This window comes from Lathyrus oleraceus, chromosome 6, assembly GCF_024323335.1.
Source record: "Lathyrus oleraceus cultivar Zhongwan6 chromosome 6, CAAS_Psat_ZW6_1.0, whole genome shotgun sequence".
In the NCBI taxonomy this organism is placed as follows: Eukaryota; Viridiplantae; Streptophyta; class Magnoliopsida; order Fabales; family Fabaceae; genus Lathyrus; species Lathyrus oleraceus.
In genome coordinates this window covers 432,411,433-432,427,552 of record NC_066584.1, presented here as the reverse complement: position 1 = coordinate 432,427,552, position 16,120 = coordinate 432,411,433, and the positions used below count along the sequence as shown (strand labels likewise).

General features: G+C 39.2%; 1 non-coding gene and 1 pseudogene across 1 annotated transcript; both read left to right on the top strand.

The window, feature by feature from the left end:
* Positions 1–332: 332 nt before the first annotated feature.
* LOC127099096 (uncharacterized) lies at positions 333–432 on the top strand (annotated as a pseudogene).
* A 13,895-nt stretch (positions 433–14,327) lies between these two features.
* Positions 14,328–14,434, top strand: LOC127099591 (small nucleolar RNA R71). The gene has a single exon (XR_007794077.1). It is a non-coding gene; the product is annotated as a small nucleolar RNA R71 (small nucleolar RNA).
* The last annotated feature ends 1,686 nt before the right edge of the window (positions 14,435–16,120 follow it).

Sequence of the window (16,120 nt, the reverse complement as noted above, 5' to 3'; positions counted from 1 at the left end):
GGATTCCACTGACCTCGCAATTCTGAGTTATAGCAACCACGGCGGCTGGAGGTGATATGTTTAGACTTTCAATTTTCTGGACCAAAGCATCCACTTTTGCATTAACGTGATCAAGGTTACTTATCTCGTACATGCCAGTTTTCGGTTGAGGTTTTTCCACCGTTGTTCGTTCGGTTCCCCACTGATAGTGGTTTTGGGCCATGCTCTCGATAAGCTGGTAAGCATCAGCATAAGGTTTGTTCATTAGTGCACCACCTGCAGCGGCGTCTATTGTTAACCTTGTATTGTATAAGAGGCCATTATAAAATGTGTGAATTACTAACCAGTCTTCCAAACCATGGTGTGGGCAAAGTCTCATCATGTCTTTGTATCTTTCCCATGCTTCGAAAAGAGACTCGTTGTCTTTCTGTTTAAATCCGTTTATCTGGGCTCTTAACATAGCTGTTTTGCTTGGCGGAAAATATCGGGCAAGAAAAACTTTCTTCAACTCGTTCCATGTGGTGACTGAGTTGGAAGGGAGAGATTGAAGCCATCTTCTAGCGCTGTCTCTTAATGAGAAAGGAAAAAGACGAAGTCGAATTGCCTCTGATGTGACACCATTAGCTTTAACAGTATCAGCGTATTGGACAAATACAGATAAATGAAGGTTTGGATCTTCGGTAGGATTTCCAGAGAATTGGTTCTGTTGCACAGCCTGCAACAGCGAAGGTTTGAGTTCGAAGTTGTTTGCTTCGATTGCGGGTGGAGCAATACTTGAATGCGGTTCATCTTGCGATGGAGCGGCGTAATCTCTAAGAGCACGAGCTGGTTCTGCCATCTCGGTTAAAGAAGGAAGATCTTTGAGATCAGGAAAGTCTATAGGAGGGAGATTGTTCGCAGCACGATATTCCCGAATTCGTCGTAAGACTCGGAGATATAGTTCGATATCGTTGATTCGTAAATAGAGCGGTTCGCCTTGTGAGCGAGTGCGTGGCATACAAATCAACGAAAGAAAGAATAGAAGAAAAAGAAACCTTAGTCTCTACAGCGTAACGGAAGAGTTACGATATCGATTAAATAAAAGTCCCCGGCAACGGCGCCAGCAAGCTCCGGTCTGACCACCAAGAAATATCTTTAGCCCTTATCCCCATCAGTCTCTTTGACCAACTCAACGAGTTTTTGACATCAACGAACGCTCCTGACTTGGCTAGGTGGGAACTGAACCACTTATAAAACAGAGGCGCGCAACAATTCACCAATCCCCCCTTCTATTCTCATTCCTATGATGCAGTGAATGAAAGAAATCTCCCAACAAGGTCGGCACCAGATTTCCCAACACGAAGAGGCGTATGGCGTATACATCCACAAATTTCGCCACATTAGGGAACAGGATAATCCCATACACACAAAGAGCCAACACAGCATTGAAACCCTTCTGGTCACCATCTTCAAGCTTCTTCTTTGCTTCTCCCAGTAGGAAACTCAGATGAAAACCATTAACTTTTCCCTTCTGACACATATTAGCCTGCAAGACTGACTTCCCCAGATATGTGGCCGAAGCAACCATGCTAAGATCGGGCAGAAACTCTGAACTGTAGAATAGCAACTGCGACTTGATAGGAACTATGAGAAAACTAGCAACCTCCTCCAAAGTAGGGACCAAAATATAATCTGGGAACGTGAAACACCTCAATGGAGGGTCATAGAACTGTAACAATGTAAAAAGAGCATCGTTTTGATCCTTGGAGAGAACCGTAACGAAACTTAGAATCAAACCATAATCCTTCCGGAATCCTTGTAGAGAATCGTGATCCATTAACTTCATCAGCTGTTGAATAGGCTCCAAGCAAACCACAGGAAACTTGTAGGCGACGTGTCTCTTTCTGCCAATATCCATCTCAGGAGAAACAGAAAACCCCGACCGGGATCAAGAAGAAGATGTAAACCCCTGGTAATTGATAAACATGTGTTAAATGATATGAATGCAAAATAATGTGATGCAATGCAGTGACATGGAAATCAGGACTGCTGTATCTGCTTGGACATCTGTTGGGTTGCACTGTCTGAAGAGAAAACCACTGAGGAACATATAAGAGATCAAAGCTCTGCTCCAATAAGAATACCAGAAAAACGGGTTGGTTGAAGGTTAAGGTTTCCTGAATTTAGCCCGCCCCTCACTGGTAGGTTCTAAGAACAGAAGTTTGTCAGCTTCTGCCCTTCAGCCGAGAATAATACATTTACCACTGAAGGTTTGGCATTATTACAGGATAAAAGACCTCCACTGACTCCCCTCAACAGGATATCCTAAAGCAAGTTCCCAGTCTCGGGGTCCTCGGATTGAGCAACAAGAATGCGCCCACCAGAGCTAACATTATCACGTCTCGGAGGAGAGGCCTTGACTGAGTCCTCGGGAAATGGTCACCAGAGTCGACGATTTCTAGAGGAACATCTATCATTATGGAACACCCATAGGACAGAATATATCCAACAGAAACCTCGTCTGGGTGTGGGTTTTCATGAACGAATTAACGTAGCAACATGCCACGCAAGCCTCATGACTATCCACTCTAAAACCTGTGTGTACGCTCGAGCCTGGGTAGTGGGCTTATCTCATAGAACATCCCACTCCAACAAACAAACAAACCACATAACCCACAGATACAGCAGACATATGTACATGAATGCAATAAGATAAAGCAGGTAAATAAATAACTGTACAAAAGAAATAAACACATAACAAACAAGAAACTACAAAAGCTAGGAGGGACTCGCTTAGGGAAACCGGGTCCCCAACAGAGTCGCCAGCTGTCGCAACCTGCGAAAGAACAACCGGCGAAAAAGGAAAATGACAGAAGAGTCGCCACCGTGCGTTATTTATCCCAAAGGGGCGGAAAGGAAACGCTCGAAGTAAACCTGGAGAAAGGAAAGGAAAAGACAAGGTCTCGCAACCAAATCTTGGGTTCGGGAGTCGATTATGCGAAGGGAAGGTATTAGCACCCCTACGCATCCGTAGTACTCTACGGGATCCACTCTTGTTGTTCTTGTCTAAAGGGTGTAGGCTTATTTAATGTGTTATTTACTAAAAGAGGGGTCAAAAGAAAATGACTCGCACGGATGTCGCATCCACTGCATACGTATCTCATCTGAATATGAGAATCAGAGTCTTCGTAGCTCGGCTACCTACTGATCGTGACTTTATGAGTCGATTGGGGTACTGACTGCAAGTGCACAGTCTTATCGCGTAGTTTTAAAAGATATCGATCCCACAGGGACTTATGAATCGATATACCGTTTTCTAAGGTTACTTCGTAAAGCTAAGGCGGATGATACTTTGATGACTTGGGGGAAAAATAAAACTAAAATAAGATCTAGATTTAATATCAATTAAGCGGATATCGGTATGTAGTTCGTCGTAATTAGGGAATCAAATCTTCGTTGGTTTCTTGGTTTTAAAATAAATCTTTTCAGTAGACACTATTGATTAAAAGCCTTTTCTCAAACTCTCGCTCTGTTGAATAGACTATGACTTTATATTAACGTAGCTGTCACTTATTAGTTAAGTCCAAAATCACTTTTTGAAAACAACAAAATCTATAGAAACTCTTTTTTAAGAAAATACTAACCGTTTAAACACCCTCGTCTCAAACTCTCGCTCTATTGACTTAGATTATATAATTAAACTTAAATGCTTAACTCTCGTCCTCACATTTAACCTTTAAAAATACTTTTTGAAAAAGATTAGAATTTAATTAGCTCTAAAAATTGCTTTCGCCCTGATTTAGAATTAATGTCCAATTTACACTGTCCAGTTAAAAACTCAAACTTTCGTTCTATTGATTTTAACTTCTTTACGTCTTTTACTCTCGTACAAAAACCTTGGTATTAAACCTGTAAATTGAGACCATAAAAAGAGTGACTTTATTTTTAAATGAAATTAAACCAACTTAGTTTTGATTCCTTCATTCCGCTTACTTTACATACCGATATCTAAATTACTTAGCCGGACATGCTAAACAGGTCTAAACAATTATCATGTTTAAATAAAACCATCTCAGGCAAACAATATAATAAACAGCAATGCAGAGCATATATAAATTAAAACAATAAATTAAAGAACCTGAATAATTAATAGCAATCTTGAACACTCCACCACAGACCGGTTGGATTTGTTCTTGAACTCTTCAATCGGACAGGAAAATAAAAGCGAAGGAATAAAATACTATGATCTAACGTAAGGTTAGATCCAGTAAAAGATACACAATAGTTTCCGATGTAGAAACTATTGTGTGAAAAATTAATTAAGTGCTCTAAAAATTGACTGGAAAAGAAAAAGAAATAAAAGTTGCTATGAAGATAGAATGCTGAAAAAAATAGAAAGTAGTAAAAAAATTGCTATGCCTTAAACTGGGAAATTTTTTTTCTCCTTTAGGGTTCCATAATTGGTCCTATTTATACCAATCCATTAAGTGACCGTTTTCCCTTTGGTAGGTTTCTCACGTCAATTGGTCAAGCGAAGAAAGAGGAGGAACGTGCTTCCGTTGCTTCTGTTACGCGTCAAACCCAAAAATATAGGAATGGGGTGTGACGGTCGTCACACCTTGTGTTACGCTTGTAACACTTAGCAGGGGGCGTGACGCTCGTCACACCTTGTGTGGCGTTCGTCACAGGGCCTCAGCGCATTTCCTTCTGGTTGTGGGCTGGGCTTTAGTGGAATGCTTCTTTTTTTTTTGGAGAATCCTCTTTTCTTTTGCACCCCTTTTCTTCCTTTTTCACTTATGCCTCAAATAAGTTACCTGAGACAAATAGAAGGGAAAATACCACGTAATATCGAATAAAATGAAATAAATCGAAACAAATAATAATATAATTTAATTAAATCGAGTCCAAAAATGTGATATTATTTCATGTTATCAAACTCCCCCATACTTAGACCTTTGCTTGTCCTCAAGCAAGATACAATATAGAAATCGTTTTAAAAATTTGGCCAGATGAAATTTCAAAACACACATCAATTCGTACTAGGTTGCATGCAAACCTTGTTTAGAAGTAACTTGAGTTTAATCTTGACATCAACAACTACCGTCACAATCTCAGATAACTCTACCTTATGCAAACCAGTTCGAGTAATGCTATTATAGCTATCCTAGTTCCTTTACTCTTATTTCACCCGTTTTCATTCTAGCGAAATCACATTAAGCCCTTTATCTTTTCGCGCACATAGTGGAGTGACCGGTTAGTGATTATGATCCCCTTTTAGCTAGAAGCTCTGGTACATAAGTCGGATAACTTCGTTATTTAGTCCATTGCAAATTGCGGGGGATCGGACCGTAGTCCTCCCTACCAAGTTCAGCACCAGATACCTGCTGAACCAACTCACCATGGATCGTTCGTATTATGCTTTTGTATGATCTGCAACCTTTAGATTAAATGATCTGGCACCTAACTTAATCAGTGCATTTCCTGATATATATATATATATATATATATATATATATATATACATATATATATATATATATATATATATATATATATATATATTTTGTTATTTTGGGAATCATTCACTTATATTCATCGGCTCTCCATGTAGTTTGTTATTAGGATGGTGCTGACTTCTTGTATAAACTACTCGGGGTTACTATAAGACTAAAAGTTCAAGGGATTGGTATAACAGGTACTTTTCTGATCTAACATGTTGAGGTTTGTTTAGAGTGTTGGTATGGTAATAATTTAGTCTTGATTTCACTCAAGTTTGATAAAATAAGCAACCTTTATATTTACTGAGTGTGTTGGATTTTTGTTATGGCTCAAGAAAATTTAAGGGGAATAGATAATAAGAATTTTTCACACTAGGGACTTAACTTAAAATAAATATGTATTATAAATAATTTTTTTTTCATAATAATAAGAAAGGGAAATAACAATGAAAGGGAAAATAACATACTTGAAAAGGGAAGGTTGAAAGAACAAGGTTTTCCCCCCCACACTTATATGAAACATTGTCCCCAATGTTTCAAAGAAAACAAAAGAAATAGAAAAAAAGAAAAGGAAACTAAAATCAATGCTGCCTGCCGCCTCTTGTTCTTGGACCTGGTGATCGTTGACGTACTCCTAAGTCGTCAAACCTACTGAGCAACTCAGTGAACCGCTGGTCGGTTATTACATTCCTCGCTTCCTGTTGTTGTTGCATCTGGTGCATCATTTTCATCACTTCGAGATTCTGCGCTTGCATACTGTCAATAGCATCCATGATGTCATCATTAGTGGCTGGCCTTCTTCGTCGACGACGTCGTGAGGATGGACCAGTTGCATTATTGCAAGGGTTGAGCGGGATTGATTGTTGCTCAGGACCTTGATCACCTTGCTCCATTTCTTCAAACTCGTCTATAGGCGGGTTTGCGTGTGTAGGCTCGGTAGCTTCGGGAGCATTAAAGTCGTAGATGAAGCGGTTGGGGTTGGTGACATCTGTGAGGGCAATGTTGGGTAAAACAACGCTTGGGACTTCTTGGTTGTTTACCATAAGATAATATCTTCCGCCTACCCTATTTTTGATTAGGCGGCTGGACCGACAATAGCTTATATCCATAAATAGGGGTAGGAGAGATTGTAAATGTTGGAGTCGGTCCCCTAGGTTTAAACCAAGTGCTATGGAGGTTATTAATCCTCCAATCACGAAAGGTTGACGGCCTCTAGCACATAGGGTGCGGATATGATGAAATAAGAAAGAAGCAGCGTTTACCTTTGTATCCCTTTCAAAGACGCAGTGGAGGAAGAATAATTCCTTGGCGTTGACTTTGCTGTTGTTCGGTCTTCCAAAAACTGTGTTTTGCAGGGTGTGGATAAAATACCGGATGGTTGGGTTATGTATATGCGAAGCAAGTAGCACATCCCAGTTATTGGTTTCCACACCGGATATTTTTCTAAAGAGGTCGAAGGCGTGTATGTGCCACTGGGAGTTCGGAGGGATTCTTGGGTGGACTCGGTCTCCTATAGGGAACTGTAGCATGGCACTCAACTGATCCTGGGATAGTGAGTATTCGGTGTTGAACATGCGGAAGGTTGCGGTACCGGTTAAGTACTCTTCTTCACCGGTGGGAGTGTTGTACGAATAAGAACTTAAAAATTCTAAGGTGAGAGATGGGTAGGTAGGTTGATTATGAGTGCATAGAAAGGTTAAATCAGTAAGGCGGAGCATCCATTGTATACCTTGAAGTAATCCTAATTCTTGTAAACAATTTAAATCAAGATACCTGGTAGATAAGACACCTCGTTGTTGGAAACGCTCGAACTGCTCCCTTTGATAATCATCATCTTCGGATCGGAAGATGATATTTCCGAATTGTTGGTTTCCCGCCATACTGATAAGTGGGTTGAAAGGAGGAGAAGGGATGAAAAAAGGATTTTGTATGGAGAAATGTATGTTGGAATGATGTAGAAAGAAAGGTATGGTGGGTATTTATAGAGAAAGTTTTGGAAGTTGGAAAGGGAGTGGGTGAAAAATAATTAAATGTGGGTAAATGTGAGTAAATGGGTAAGTGAATGGGGAAGGTAAAAAGTGGGGTGGTGTAACGGTCGTGTCCCCAACGGTTACTAACGTTCACCTAGTCTGAAGGTGTCACGCTCGTGACAGGGGTGTTACGGGCGTCACAGGCACTTGGTGTGACGACCGTGATGGCGTGTGTGACGCTCGTCACACAGTCAGCTTGCAACGGTCACTGCTTGCGTGGGTGCTTCATAATTTGTTTTTATTACTATATTTTATTTTTGTTATTTTGTTTTGCTTATGCTTATTTTATTTTACTATTGTAATGCTTTTAAATTGCCTTGCATGCTATTCTACTACCATAATATATGTATTTCTTTAACAGGCATAGCATATAGTGGATATCATTACTTGTAATTATAGAAATTGCATAGATCAAAATAAACTAATAATGCAATAGCTTCATAAAATAATCATAATGTAACATTGGAAAACAAAAGCAAACATGCGAAAGAAAAACAAATACTAATATTAAAAATAATGTGAAACAAAACTATAAATAGCCTAAACTAAAACTAAGTAACTAAGAAAAACAACTTCTAGCCACTTGCAGGATCTCTGGCCGGATGAGCGAATGAGTTAACACGGTTTAGCAACTCGTGGAATTGATTTGTCATACTGCTCATGTATCTCAGAAATTCTTGTCCCATATTAGCTAACTCTTCTCTGAGGGCGTCTTGTTCTGACATCAAAGCTTGAATGGTGGTGTTATAATTAGCTCCGGGCATATGATGTCTAGGATCAGGTATTGCCGACTCTTCGGTCGAGATAGGTTGAGGAGGAGGGTCAATATCATAATAACCAGATGGTGTCTGAGGGTCAGACTCAGCATAAGGAATCTGGTCGTCACAAATCTCATAGTCCTGGATGGATTTAGTAGATCTAGCAGGGGAAGGTGTTCCGTTCAGGTTGTAGAGCCAGTTATTGCGGTTATGAACACTAGTCCTCGGACTAGGCAAGGTGAATAGGCAAAGAACTTGGTTGTCAATTATTAGTTCGAACTCTTCAGGCCCGAGGTTTGCTATAAACATAATGTTGAAGAGGAAAGGTATACTCATAGTCGCAATGCCACAAAAAGGGCTTAGGTCAAGCATAGGTTGACGTAATCCGATAGCATTACCAATCATGGTTATCAATCCGCCTATTTGAATCGGTGCTCATTCATCTTGGATAAGGCGGTCAAAGTTTTCCAACATAAAAGTGGCACCATTCACTGGACGGTTCTGGGAAGCACAAAATATGATGAAGAGTTCATCACGTGATACTGTAGTAATATTTGACTTCTTCCCAAAAAGGGTGTGGGACAGGGTCTTATGGAAATAACGAAAGGCCGGATTATGTATGTTTCCAGAAAGAAACTCATGTTCCTCGGGGTCGTCATTTCCAATCAAACTTCCCCAAAAATGTTCAAGTTCTCTATATTCTAAAAGGTCTTCTTGGCTCACTGTGAATGTATCAAAAGAGGTAGGGAAACCTAAAAGGTTAGTGAAGTCTTGAATGTTAAACTAATACTCCATGTTGAACATTCTGAACTGAATGAAACCTCTGCTTATTCCTTTTCCATGACTGGGTAGATAGATCAGAGAGCTAAGGAATTCTAGAGTCAGTCTCCGGTAAGTGACGAATTGTCTTCGAATAGGAGTGGTTTCCCACCCTATTTGACTCAACAAATACATGACACTTTCTCTTAGTCCAAGGGCAGTCATTGCCCAATCATCAGCATACAAGCTAGGAAGCATCTCTCTCTCTGCTAGTTCCTCAAACTTTTGTTTCTGAGCTTTCCCTCTGAATTTGATACCCATACGATCAATTTGTCCCATCAGGTTAGTGTTAGCTAGAGAAAAGAAAAAGAAAAGTTTTAGTCAGGATTTGGCCAAATGCCGAAAGAAGAAAAGAAGAAAAATTTTATAAATTAAAATAAATGAAGAATGAATACTAAATGGAATTTAAAAGAATAATCAAAGAAGAAATAAAAATAAAAAAATATTTGTGGGTTGTCTCCCACGAAGCGCTTTGTATAATGTCGCAAGCTCGACATAAAAACTATCAAATATAATCTATAAATTCTGGAGGCATTTCGTCTAAGTGCAGGACTTGCGAATCTTCATTGTTCTCAGCATAATGATAATGTTTTAGACGCTGCCCGTTTACGATAAATGGTTCAATAGATTTTCCTTTAATTTCCACCGCTCCACTTGGAAAGACATTGGTGATTTGGAAAGGGCCTGACCATCTAGAACGTAGTTTTCCTGGGAATAACTTAAGTCTAGAGTTGAACAAAAGGACTATATTGCCTTGTTTGAAGATTTTTCTTGATATACGTTTATCATGCCATTTTTTCGTTCTTTCTTTGTAGATTCTGGCATTTTCGTAGGCGTCTTGTCGAAGTTCCTCTAATTCGTTTATGTCAAGAATTCGCTTTTCACCAGCGGCCTTATAGTTTAAATTTAGATTTTTAATAGCCCAGTAGGCCTTATGTTCTAATTCTACCGGGAGGTGGCAAAATTTTCCATAAATAAGCTTAAATGGGGTTGTTCCTATGGGAGTTTTGTAGGCGGTTCGATATGCCCATAAAGCTTCGGATAGTTTTGATGACCAGTCTTTCCTTGAGGTGGCGACTGTTTTTTCTAATATTTGTTTAATTTCTCTGTTAGAGACTTCCACTTGTCCACTGGTTTGAGGATGGTAAGGTGTCGCTACTCTATGTCTTACACCATACTTAAACAGTAGTTTTTCGAGTACCTTAGATATGAAATGCGATCCACCATCACTGACTACTATTCTTGGGACCCCAAATCTTGGAAAAATTATATTCTTAAAGAGTCTAGTTACTACTCGTGTGTCGTTTGTTAGAGAAGCTATAGCTTCAATCCTCTTTGATACGTAGTCAACTGCTACGAGTATGTACTTGTTACCGAAAGAAGGTGGAAAAGGTCCCATGAAATCTATTTCCCACACGTCGAAAATTTCTACTTCCAAAATGCCCTTTTGTGGCATCTCGTCACGTCTAGATATGTTTCCTGTGCGTTGACATCAATCACATTTCTTGATAGCCGCATGCATATCCTTCCATATGTTTGGCCAATAAAGACCGGCTTGTAGGATTTTGGAACAGGTCTTGGATGTACTTGCATGTCCACCATAAGGAGCGGAGTGACAGTGTTGGATTATATTTTCTATCTCTTCTTCAGGTATGTAGCAACGGAAAATACCATCGGGGCCTCTTTTGAAAAGTAAAGGGTCATCCCAGTAATAATGTTTTATGTCATGGAAGAATCGTTTCTTTTGTTGGTAAGATAAATTAGGTGGAACTATTCCGGCAGCTAAATAATTGACGAGATCAGCGTACCATGGTGTAACACATATAGCTAAGGTGGTCTCTACCTGTTTATCAGCTTTATTTTCTTCCAAAGTAGCTATAAGTTTATCGTACGAGAAATCATCGTTGATCGATGTTCTTTCCGGTTCCAGGTTTTCCAGTCTAGAGAGGTGATCTGCTACTACGTTTTCAGTTCCTTTCTTATCTTTGATTTCCAAATCGAATTCTTGTAGAAATAAAATCCACCTTAGGAGTCTAGGTTTAGCGTCCTTTTTTGTTAAGAGGTACTTAATGGCGGCGTGGTCAATGTAAACGATTATTTTAGCTCCGACCAAGTAAGAACGAAATTTATCTAGTGCAAATACTACTGCTAAAAGTTCTTTCTCGGTCGTGGCGTAATTCATTTGTGCTTCGTCTAGGGTTCTACTTGCGTAATATATGACGTGAAGCTTTTTATCCTTTCGTTGTCCTAAAACAGCGCCTACGGCGTAGTCACTTGCGTCACACATTATTTCGAATGGTTCATTCCAATCCGGAGTCTGCATTATGGGCGCGGAGATCAATGCTTGTTTAAGCGTTTGAAATGCTTCTAAACATTTATTGTCGAAGATGAATTCAGCATCTTTCATCAATAATCCGGTTAAAGGTTTAGTTATTTTAGAGAAATCTTTAATGAATCGTCGGTAAAAACCGGCATGTCCTAAGAAGCTTCGTACTTCTCTCACAGTTTTCGGAGGTTGAAGGTTTTCGATTACTTCTATTTTGGCTTTGTCTACTTCAATTCCTCTATTTGATATGATGTGTCCTAAAACAATTCCTTTTTGTACCATAAAGTGACATTTTTCCCAATTAAGTACTAGGTTTACTTTTACACATCGTTCTAGAACTCTCTCTAGGTTTTCAAGACATTCTTCAAAGCTTTGTCCGCATACGGAAAAATCATCCATAAATACTTCCATGATGTTTTCGAGAAAATAGGCGAATATTGCCATCATGCACCTTTGGAAGGTTGCAGGAGCATTGCACAAGCCGAACGACATTCGTCGATAAGCGAAGGTACCAAAAGGACATGTGAATGTTGTCTTTTCTTGGTCATCAGGATGAATTGGTATTTGAAAGAAGCCTGAGTACCCATCTAGATAGTAGAAATGAGAATGTTTTGCTAATCATTCTAACATCTGGTCAATGAATGGTAAAGGGAAATGATCTTTTCGGGTTGCTTTGTTTAGTTTCCTATAGTCAATGCACATTCTCCATCCCGATTCGATTTGTTTGGTTATAGTTTCTCCCTTTTCATTTTCAATAACTGTTATACCTCCTTTCTTTGGTACTACGTGTACAGGACTAACCCATTTGCTATCAGATATAGGATATATGATACCTGCCTCTAATAACTTTGTTACTTCCTTTTTCACTACCTCACTCAGGATCGGGTTTAGTCTCCTCTGATGTTCCCTAGAAGTTTTACAGTCTTCTTCTAGCATGATGCGGTGCATACAAATAGAAGGACTTATCCCTTTAAGATCGGTGATGTTGTATCCTATTGCGGTTGGATATTTTCTTAAGATATGTAGGAGTTTTTCGGTTTCGAGTTTTCCTAGGTCTGCATTAACTATTACTGGTCGTTCAAGTTCTAAGTCTAGGAATTCATATCTTAGATTTTTTAGGAGTGTTTTCAGGTCGAGGTTTGGTTTCTTAAGGCATTGCGTAGGATTCGATGTCATTGCTAAACATTGGTTAAGTATGTCTTCTACACGATAGTCAGACAATTTGTCATTTTCTAACTCTGTTTCTTTTATGCATTCATCGATGATATCCATAAAGTAACATGTGTCATCTATTGCAGATGCTTTCAAAAATTGGGAAAGAATGAACTCAATTTTCTCTTCTCCTACTTCGAAAGTGAGTCGTCCTCGTTTTACGTCTATGATCGCACCGGCGGTTGCTAAGAATGGTCTTCCCAATATAATGGGTGTAACTTCATCTTCTCTTATGTCCATAATTATAAAATCGGTTGGAATGTAGAATTGACCTATGCGCACGGGAACGTTTTCAAGAATTCCTACAGGATATCTAACGGAGCGATCTGCTAATTGCACAGACATTTTAGTTGGTCTTAATTCTCCCATTTCCAGTTTCTTGCATATGGATAAAGGCATAACACTGATACCGGCTCCTAAATCGCATAGAGCTTTGTCTATGACAAATTTTCCTATGTGACAGGGTATAGAGAAACTACCAGGGTCTTTAAGTTTAGGAGGCATATTCTGGATTATAGCACTGCATTCAGCAGTGAGTGTAACGGTTTCTCTCTCTTCAAGTTTCCTTTTATTAGAAAGAATTTCTTTTAAGAACTTAGCATATGAGGGCATCTGCGTAATAGCTTCTGTAAAAGGAATTATGACGTTTAATTGTTTCAGTAGGTCAACAAATTTTTTAAATTGGCCCGCATCTTTGGTTTTAATAAGCCTTTGAGGGTAAGGGATAGGTGGTTTATAAGGTGGTGGAGGTACATAAGGTTCTTTCTTTTCTACGGTTTCCTTATTACTCTCTTCCTTTTCCTTAGGTTTATTTTCTTCCTCAGTTGACTTTTTAGAGTTTTGGTTTTCAATTCTTGGATCAGACGGTCCTTCTACCTCTGTTCCACTTCTCAATATGATTGCATGAGCGTGGCTTTTCGGGTTAGGTTGGGGCTGTCCAGGAAATGTACCAGTTGGGGCAGCAGTAGGCGCTTGTTGTTGAGCTACTTGTGATATTTGTGTTTCCAGCATTTTGTTATGGGTAGCCAGGGCATCTACTTTACTTGCTAGTTGTTTAATTTGTTCGCTAGTGTGTACATTCTGGTTTAAGAAATCTTTATTGGTTTGCTGTTGAGAAGCTATGGAGTTCTCCATCATGATTTCCAAGTTGGATTTTCTAGGAACATTATTGTTAGGTGTAGATGGGGTCGGCTTTTGATATCCAGGGGGTATAGCTGGGGCTTGATTGGGAGCTTGTCCTGGTGCGTATAAAGCATTATTACTCTTATATGAAAAATTAGGATGGTTCTTCCAGTTTGAGTTATAGGTATGCAAGTAGGGGTTTCCTTGAGCATAATTCACTTGCTCTGCTTGGATTCCTGTTAGGAGTTGACAATCTGCAGGAGTGTGACCTTGGATTCCACAGACTTCGCAATTTTGAGCTGCGGCAACCACGGTGGCTGGAGGTGATACATTTAAACTTTCAATTTTCTGGGCCAGAGCATCCACTTTTGCATTAACATGATCAAGGCTACTTATCTCGTACATGCCACTTTTCGTTTGAGGTTTTTCTACCATTGTTCGGTCGCTTCCCCACTGATAATGGTTTTGGGTCATGCTCTCGATAAGTTGATAAGCATCGGCATAAGGTTTATCCATAAGCGCACCACCTGCGGCAGCGTCTATTGTTAACCTTGTGTTGTATAAGAGACCATTATAGAAGGTATGAATTACTAACCAGTCCTCTAAACCATGGTGTGGACAAAGTCTCATCATGTCTTTGTATCTTTCCCATGCTTCGAAAAGAGATTCGTTATCTTTCTGTTTAAATCCATTTATCTGGGCTCTCAACATAGCTGTTTTGCTTGGAGGAAAATATCGGGCAAGAAAGACTTTCTTCAACTCATTCCATGTGGTGACTGAGTTGGAAGGAAGAGACTGAAGCCATCTTCTAGCTTTATCTCTTAACGAGAAGGGAAAAAGACGAAGTCGAATCGCCTCTGAAGTGACACCATTGGCTTTAACAGTGTCAGCGTATTGGACAAATACGGATAAATGAAGGTTTGGATCCTCGGTAGGATTTCCAGAGAATTGATTTTGTTGCACTGCTTGTAACAGCGAAGGTTTAAGTTCGAAGTTGTTTGCTTCGATTCCGGGTGGAGCAATACTCGAAAGCGGCTCATCTTGCGATGGAGCGGCGTAATCTCGAAGAGCACGAGCTGGTTCTGCCATCTCGGGTACCGGCGAAGGAAGAAGATTTTTGAGGTCGGGCACTTCGATAGGAGGGAGATTGTTTGCAGCACGATATTCCCGAATTCGTCGTAAGACTCGGAGATATAGTTCAATGTCGTTGATTCGTAAGTAAAACGGCTCGCCTTGTGAGCGAGTGTGTGGCATACAAATCAACGAAAGAAAGAAATAAAAAAAAACCTTAATCTCTACAGCGTAACAGAAGGGTTACGATATCGACTAAATAAAAGTCCCCGGCAACGGCGCCAAAAACTTGATCGCGACTTTATGAGTCGATTGGGGTACTGACTGCAAGTGCACAGTCTTATCGCGTAGTTTTAAAAGATATCGATCCCACAGGGACTTATGAATCGATATACCGTTTTCTAAGGTTACTTCGTAAAGCTAAGGCGGATGATACTTTGATGACTTGGGGGAAAAATAAAACTAAAATAAGATCTAGATTTAATATCAATTAAGCGGATATCGGTATATAGTTCGTCGTAATTAGGGAATCAAATCTTCGTTGGTTTCTTGGTTTTAAAATAAATCTTTTCAGTAGACACTATTGATTAAAAGCCTTTTCTCAAACTCTCGCTCTGTTGAATAGACTATGACTTTATATTAACGTAGCTGTCACTTATTAGTTAAGTCCAAAATCACTTTTTGAAAACAACAAAATCTATAGAAACTCTTTTTTAAGAAAATACTAACCGTTTAAACACCCTCGTCTCAAACTATCGCTCTATTGACTTAGATTATATAATTAAACTTAAATGCTTAACTCTCGTCCTCACATTTAACCTTTAAAAATACTTTTTGAAAAAGATTAGAATTTAATTAACTCTAAAAATTGCTTTCGCCCTGATTTAGAATTAATGTCCAATTTACACTGTCCAGTTAAAAACTCAAACTTTCGTTCTATTGATTTTAACTTCTTTACGTCTTTTACTCTCGTACAAAAACCTTGGTATTAAACCTGTAAATTGAGACCATAAAAAGAGTGACTTTATTTTTAAATGAAATTAAACCAACTTAGTTTTGATTCCTTCATTCTGCTTACTTTACATACCGATATCTAAATTACTTAGCCGGACATGCTAAACAGGTCTAAACAATTATCATGTTTAAATAAAACCATCTCAGGCAAACAATATAAATAAACAGCAATGCAGAGCATATATAAATTAAAACAATAAATTAAAGAACCTGAATAATTAATAGCAATCTTGAACACTCCACCACAGACCGGTTGGATTTGTTCTTGAACTCTTCAATCGGTGATCTAGTAAAAGCGAAGGAATAAAATAC